This window comes from Impatiens glandulifera, chromosome 4 (genome assembly GCF_907164915.1).
Source record: "Impatiens glandulifera chromosome 4, dImpGla2.1, whole genome shotgun sequence".
In the NCBI taxonomy this organism is placed as follows: Eukaryota; Viridiplantae; Streptophyta; class Magnoliopsida; order Ericales; family Balsaminaceae; genus Impatiens; species Impatiens glandulifera.
The window spans coordinates 61,510,654-61,517,866 of NC_061865.1; positions in this window are offsets into that span (position 1 = coordinate 61,510,654).

The following is a 7,213-nucleotide window of genomic DNA, read 5'->3' on the forward strand; positions in this document are numbered from 1 at the left end:
GTCATAAACATTGATGCACCAATTTTGTAGTTGCACCTCACATAGGACCCAATGCTTCATATTCAGATTCATAGGGAAATATAACTTATCTACAATCATCCAAGAAGTCATAAATTTTCGCTCATCACCCATGAAATATTCCATCAAGTCATCGTCGAATTCGTATGTTTGTGGATTTTTGAAGAACTTTGAATAACGTAACGACAACCTCGTAGAGACATTACAGTCACATATTGAGAAATCTATCGGTTGATAAGTCTTGGGGAAATTGACAACCCTTTTTTTAAGAATGTAACATGCTGCATCTATATCCTGCGACAGAATCGAGAAAATGAAGTAAGCACTGAACATCAAATGAATTAAGCACAGAACATCAAATGAATTAAGCACATAATTGCATTTGTCGCAGACGACGGTGCATCTGTCACATGCGACAATACTTAATCGCCTGCGACAGATGCACTGTCGCCTGCGACAGATGCACTATCGCCTGCGACAGATGCAATTCCTGATATTTCTCTTTATCCTGTTGTTAATACAATACCCAACAGTTTCAACAACAAAAACTTACGTGATCATGTAGCCAATTCTGAGACCTCAACATTCTGTTAAACAAATCTCGACCAGCATAGAAAAGAACCAGATTTATCTTGTCTTCATCCTCCAGCTTCAACCAGTGTTTCAACTCATCCAACAGTTCACTATCATAATCTAAAAGAGGATTGACAGTTACTGGATCAATGAGTTTAAAGGATTTTCCATTAGGATCTGTGTAGTCCCCAAATTGTGTGGACTTCTTCTTTCTCCGAAAACTCTGTCCCTGAAATCTTGTTGGAGTCAATACCAATACATCATCATCCTTCTTCTTTCCCAACTCAGCCTCTTCATCCTTCTTCTTTCCCAACTCAGCCTCTTCATTCATCTTCCTTTTCTTGCCCAACTGCTGCGACCTATTTTTGGTCAAAACCACCTTCCTCTTCTTCTTCGTGGTCAATTCATTCTTTCCCAACTCAACATTCTTATCAACAAGATCAACATCAACATCAACATCATCTTTGTTTTCATTCTCCTCAGCTTCTTTGTTGATCTCAAAACCATCAACATCAGCATCATCTTTATTTTCATCATCATCAACAACAGCTTCTTTGTTGATCTCTAAACTATCAACATAAGCATCATCTTTGTTTTGATCATCATCAACAACAGCTTCTTTGTTGATCTCAAAACCATCAACAACAGCTTCTGTGTTGATCTCCAAACCATCAACAACAGCTTCTTTGTTGATCTCCAAACCATCAACAACAACAGAATCTTTGTTTTCATCAACAACAGCTTCTGTGTTGATCTCCAAACCATCAACAACATCATCCTCCAACCCAACATCATGAGCATCATTTTGTTCATCAACAACATCATCATCTTTGTGTTCATCATTCTCATCATTCTTTATCATCTCCAACCCATCGGCAACATCATTCTCATCAGATTTTTTGTTGAGATCCAACCCATCAGCAACATCTACTTTCTCATTCAACCGATCAACAACATCATTCATATCAGCAGCATCTTCTTTCTCATTCAACCGATCAACAACATCATTCATATCAACAACATCTTCTTTTTCATTCAGCAGATCATCAACATCATCATTCTCATCAGCAACATCTTTGTTCATCTCCAAATCCTTCTCCACTAAATCATCATCAGTAGCAACATCTTTCTTTTGTTGTTTTATTTCACCCAATAATTGGATTATATGATTGAACATAACCCGTTGATCCTCTTTCATTACCTTCATTTCAGTTTTCAGCTCCTTCACATCCCTTGTCAACTCCTTCACATCCCTTGTCAGCTCATCAAACTTGACATCATTCTGGGCTTTAGTCACCCGATTGTCTTGGCTAGTTGGAGAATTGTCTTCTTTCTTTTGAGGACTCGTTGCTGAAGGGACATGGCTAGATTCACGAGTAGTAGACCGAGAGCTGTCTTGGCTAGATTCATCACTAAATGACTTCTCGGTCCTCTTGGCTAGTGTGATTTTAATTGGTTTTCTCCTCTTGGGCGTCGGTTTGGGAGTACTGCCATCTTCATTCTTTCTCTTCCTACCATCCACTTCAAATAAATCATCATAAATGTAATCTCCCATTTCTTCAAAGTCTTCCCCACAGTAGTTCCTCTTCTCCTCCTCAGACTCATGAATCTTGTTAAACACACTGCATTTGAAAAGGGCATTGGATACCTCTTGGCTAGTGTTGGTGTTGCTTCTGGAGGCAGTAAAGAGTAATATCCTTGGGCATATATGTTTTTCCTCGATCATATCCGCAAATTTGGGGACAAATGTCTTCATAACCAAATATGTCCAAACTTGGAAGGCTACGGCGAACCCACTAATAGTATAAGAAACATCACAGTTCCCCTTGCAGGTTTCCTTCTTCTCCACATATAGCTGCCGAAGATGTTTCATATCCTTGTCAATACCCTTCAAGGTTGAATTGAATGACACCTTTCCCTATGGAAATTGAAGGAATATTTCCACGTCCTCCACCATACTGAAGATCTTCAAACATACCCTCTTCCTATTATCAGATCCAAAAAGATACTGGTAAATAAGGTTGATGAGCCCAAGCTTCCATGCATCCTCCTTCTCAGAGCATTTGAAGAAAACAGTTTGAACCTCTGTCACTCTAACAACTGTTTTGCCACCAAAATATTTATGGACTAAGGGTGGACATTCTTCAACGTGCCAGTTTTCAATCACAGGAAATCTTCCAAAATTTAGGCCTGTTACCAAGGCATATTCCTTCATGCCCTAGTACAGCTGCTGACCATTGACTAAGAAAGTTATTCCCTTCGAATTGGAGCTTCTTTTCCTGATCAACATCTGGTGGATTATTGTTCTTGAGAAAATGACAGTCGGGGCTTTCAATAGATACTGAAATTGACTCTTCATAGCCCTTTCCACAAGACCAAAGTGATTAAACTTGTCCTTGGTCTTTAACAAGCAGGTGCAAGTAGATTTCCATGAAACACGTCCAGCAAAATTCTCAATTACCGTTTTGTTTTTGCATTTGGTTGGTGCCATCTGCAAAAAAACAATAAGTCAGAATAATGAAAGTAAATACCACTTATTTAAAGGAATTAAGACATCTGTCGTAGGCGACGGTGCATCTGTCGCAGGCGACGGTGCATCTGTCGCAGGCAGAATATACTATTCGCCTGCGACAGATGCACCGTCGCCTGCGACAGCCTGCAACAACCTTCGACAGAAGCATTTTAAACCCAAAACTAAACCTAAACAATAAACCCTACCTAAACCTAAACCCATACCTAAACCTAAACAATACCCTAAACCATTCTTCCATTATAGCATGCATGGATATAAAACGGGAGAACTAGGATAGAAACGGGGAAGATAAACTCACCTTCGTCGTTCTGGAGTTGTGATTCTTGTTGGGGGCTCTTATTTGTCGTCGGGGGTTCGGGGGAGAGGACGTCGTCGTCGTCGTCTTCGGGCTTCAACAGTCGTCTTCGGGTGGTAGGGGAAGTTGGAAACGAGAGAGAGGGAGGGAAAGGAGAAGGGGGGAAAGGGAAACGACGGGAAGGAATAGAAAATCAATTTTTTTTAATTAAAGGGCAAAAGTGACGTTTTGCCTTGGCAAAAGGTTAAAAATGAAAAATTTAATAATGGTATGCTATATGTGGTAATAACCCTCTTATGAGGGTTATTTCATCAAATTTCTCTATTAAATGGTACTAGTTAGAACTATATTTATTTTATTAAATGGATCATCTAACAAAAAAAATGTACTTGTTGATACCTCAGTGTCTCAATTGTATTGTAACTGTTTAATTAATTATTCATTATTGACATTGAAGTTGTTTCTTCAATTGTAAATGTTGTATTGCAGCACCCTAAACGGTTTAGGGTATTTTACTTGGAACAGGAAAAGGGATATATATATAATAATCTCTTCTAGTGTTTTTAGTGCCTCTGATCGTGATAATCGATCCAATAACAGAAGAAAAATAGATGTGGATACATTTGATTACAGTAGTTGTGATTAAAATCTTGTTTCAAGTTGTCAGTTATAGAAGACTGGAAGCAAGCAATTGATGATTTGGGTGATTAAACGAGTTAAATCATTTTAATAATATTTTTTTGGATAGGCAAATTTTTATAAACCAGTTTATATTAATATATGTTAACCAAACCAGAGAAAGTAGAATATGGTGGCCTGAGCGCCTTGTGGAGGGGAATTACATGAGACCGTTAGATGAAGCAGCAGCAGCAGAAATGAAAGGCTAAATAAAATATAAAGGTTACATGAGCTTAGAGGAGGAGTCTGATTGTGAGTGGAATCCTTACAATATGATTGGAAGAAGGACAAGTCCATTCAATAAACCCTTCCACTTGTGCTGGGAGGAGGAGTTGGCGGTCCGCTGAAAAGACACAAGATATGTTTTCTTCTGATTCTTCTTCGAAAATGATAGTTTCAATGGATGAACAGTAACACGAACACTAGGGTTCATGGTAATGGTGTGATAAAAGGTCAAATTCGCCTTCCCTACGTTGGTTACGGTCCTTGAGGAATTTTCTTAAGTTAATGACAGTGCACTGCAGCCTTCTTCATGGTGATCATCTCAACTTGCTGATCCGTATAACCTAATCCGCATAAGTATGGGTTGTAATCGTCTGCCACAAGGTCATAAATGAGTCCCGGATTGGTTGCCTTAGACGGGTTGACATGGTGGCGGGCTGAAGGTTTTCATCCACAATGGGCTCTTTCCTGGCGTTCATATGGTAGACTATTGTCATGATAGCTGATTTCAGGGCAGCTAGGGACCATGAACAATCTTAAGTAGAGCGGCTACACCGCTGAGGTGCAGATAGGCCATCGAGGTTCCTATCAGCAAATGAAATTGGGCATTGGGGTACTTGTTTGATGCAGCTAAAATATTGAGGCCTGGTCTGATGATGTCAGGTTTTAGAATCCCGGGGTTCTCAGAACTAGGGCCTCTAGATGAGAAGTAAGTCACGGCGGGAGTCTTACTACTTGTTCTTGCAGAGTGTTTTAGAATCCCTTACGTTGGGGAAATTTGATGAAATAACCCTCATAAGAGGGTTATTACCATATTTAACATAGCATTACTAATTTTTTCATATATAACCTTTTATCAGGGCAACATGTCTCTTTTTCCCTTTAATTTAAAAAAAAATCATTTTCTTTTCATTCTTTTCCTTTCTCCCCCGTTTTCCCTCCCTCTCCCTATGTTCAACTTCCCCTACATCTGTGACGACCGATCAGCCATCCTCTCCCCCGAACCCCGAAACATCGACGACGTCCTCTCCCCCGAACCCCGACGAGCCCCCGACGACAAATAAGAGCCCCCGACGAGAAGCAGAACTCCAGAACGACGAAAGTGAGTTTATCTTCCATGTTTTTCCCGTTTTCTATCCGAGTTTTTCCGTTTTCTATCGTTTATATTTCATGCATGCTGAAATGGAAAAATGGTTTAGTGTTTATTGTTTAGGTTTAGGTTTAAGTTTATTGGTTGACTAGATCGTTTTGGGTTTAAAATGCATCTGTCGAAGGCTGTTGTAGGTTGCGAAGGCGAATGCGCATCTGTCGGAGGCGAATGCGCATCTGTCGCAGGCGAATGCGCACCTGCGACAGATGCGCATTCGCCTGCGACAGATGCGATATGTATCTCTCAATCTCCATTTTATGTTTTGCTTACTGGTCTATGCATGTGTTATTTTGATGTCTAATGAATGAGCATAACTTCACTAGCCTGTACTTTTCAATGTTTTTGAGGCACACAGAATGGGCGTTGAGGATGGAGTCCGAATGAAATGGGTAATAATAACAATGGGTGGGCACACAAAATGGACATTGAGGATGGAGGGAGCCCGAATGAAATGGGTAATAATAACAATGGGTGTGGAGAGGTGAATGCACAAAGGGATGATCAGAGGAAACCTTTAGAGTATTTTCTGAACGACTAGGAGACTTATAATGGGAAAAACGATTGGCGTGATGGAGGGGTTGAGTTTGATTTAAATGCTAAGTAAAAGAGGAACAATTCTAAATTTGAATACAAAGAATGATATTTTGATTGATTGATATGTTTGTGAATTATAAGGGTTTTATTTTCATCACTGAGTGGTGGTGTTTGTTATTGCAGTTTTTTTTTGTCATAATCATTTATATTGAAATCAGATTACTATAAATGATGTTTAATTGTTGATATATGTGTTGAGAAATTAAGTTTCATTTAAATCAATCAGACATGTCATGATATTGGTAATTAATAATTTACTGTCAAATCTAATAATCATTAATCAAAATATTTATATTATTGATGTTTTGTACATAAAATGAGTGTTATTTGAAAACAATCAATTGAAGCTGGGTACTAAGATTTAATCATTCTCATCATTATTTAAATTATCACCATGTATCATTTATTGTAAGACACTTAATTTGAATGTTCTAAACAATTGTAAAAATATCTTTGTTTTTCTGACAAAGTCTTTGCCATCAAATGAACATCGCTCTTTTCATCGTTATACTGAATTGCATTGTTGAACACTAGCCTCATATCAGCAAAAATGTCACGGACATTTTTATAACTAGTTTCATCTTTGCCTCCATTTGATTCTTTATAGTACTGAAGTACATAGGTCTGTCAATAACCTATACACACTTTCCAAAATTAAAATAAATAGAAATGAAAACCAGAAAAGAAAAAAGTACCTTACCCCTCAAGTAGTCATCCAACCCAAGACCTTCAATATCAACATACTGCATAAAGGGCCATTCCCACTTGTGCTGAGATATCTGATAAGTAAATCACAATGTCAGAAAGCAAACTAACATTGTTTGTACAAATAATCAATTAACCAAAAGGTCGCAGACGAAAAATGCATTGGCGAAAAATCCATCTGTCGCAGACGAATGCGCATCTGTTGCAGACGAATGCGCATCTGTCGACAAATGCGCATTCGCCTGAGACAACCTACAACAGCCTTCGACAGATGCATTTTAAACCCAAAACGATCTAGTCAACCAATAAACCTAAACCTAAACCTAAACCTATACAATAAACACTAAATTAGTCTTCCATTTCAGCATGCATGGAATATAAACGATAGAAAACAGGAAAACTCGGATAGAAAACGGGAAAAACATGGAAAAGATAAACTCACATT